The following is a 1119-nucleotide window of genomic DNA, read 5'->3' as shown; positions in this document are numbered from 1 at the left end:
GGGAACGGTGCTGGCCCCTCTTCTCTTCACCCTGTACACCGCTGACTTCTGCTACAACTCAGAGTTGTGTCACATCCAGAAGTACGCGGATGACACAGCCACCGTCGGGTGCATCAGGGACGGCAGAGAGGAGGAGTTTCGGAACCTGGTGAGGGACTTTGTTGTCTGGTGCCACACGAACGTCTTGCAGCTCAATCCGTCAAAGACCAAGGAGCTGGTCATTGACTTTGGGAGGTCGAGTCCACGGTCACAACCTATTGTGATCGAGGGAGTTGAGGTACAGACCGTGGACTCATTCAAGTACCTCGAGGTTTGGGTGGACAATAAGCTGGATTGGACTGTTAACACGGACCACCAGTACAAGAAAGGACAGAGCAGGCTGTACTTCCTCAGGAGACTGCACTCCTTCAACATTTGTAGAAAACTCCTGTGGATGTACTACCAGTCTGTGGTTGCCAGTGTTCTGTTCTACATGGTAGTGTGCTGGGGGGGCAGTACATCTAAGAAGGACAGCTCCAGACTTGAGAAACTGATCAGGCGGGCCGGTTCTACAATCGGAATGAAACTGGACTCACTGGTGACGGTGGCAGAGAAGAGGACTGTTGACAAACTAGTGAGCATCCTGGATGATGCCAGTCACCCTCTGCATAGCGTTATCAGTTGCCAGAGGAGCCTGTTCAGTGCTAGACTGCTTCATCCCAAGTGCAGGACTAATAGACTCAAGAACTCTTTTGTCCCACACGCCATTAGACTGTACAACTCCTCTCTGGGACGGGGGACGGGGGGTATTAGGATGACAGGGGATGCAAAACATTAACAGTGCAATACGTTTTCATAACATGGTCACTACTGCCTACTTTGTCTTGTTATATTCTTATTTTACTGTTATATTGTTATTCCCATTGTTTTTATTCTTTTTGTAATATTTCTCTATTTTGTTTCCTTTTAAACCCCCATTATTTACTTTTTACTTGTTTTTAAATTGATCTCAACTCTGTACACTGCTGCTGGAACTTTAATTTTCCTGAAGGAACTCTCCTGAAGGAATCAATAAAGTACTATCTATCTATCTATTTATATGTACGTATATATGTGTGTATATATAAATGTATGTGTGTG

The sequence above is a fragment of the Nerophis ophidion genome, linkage group LG04 (assembly GCF_033978795.1).
Source record: "Nerophis ophidion isolate RoL-2023_Sa linkage group LG04, RoL_Noph_v1.0, whole genome shotgun sequence".
Lineage (NCBI taxonomy): Eukaryota > Metazoa > Chordata > Actinopteri > Syngnathiformes > Syngnathidae > Nerophis > Nerophis ophidion.
The sequence above is the reverse complement of the archived record's forward strand: the minus strand, read 5'-3'. Positions refer to the sequence as shown.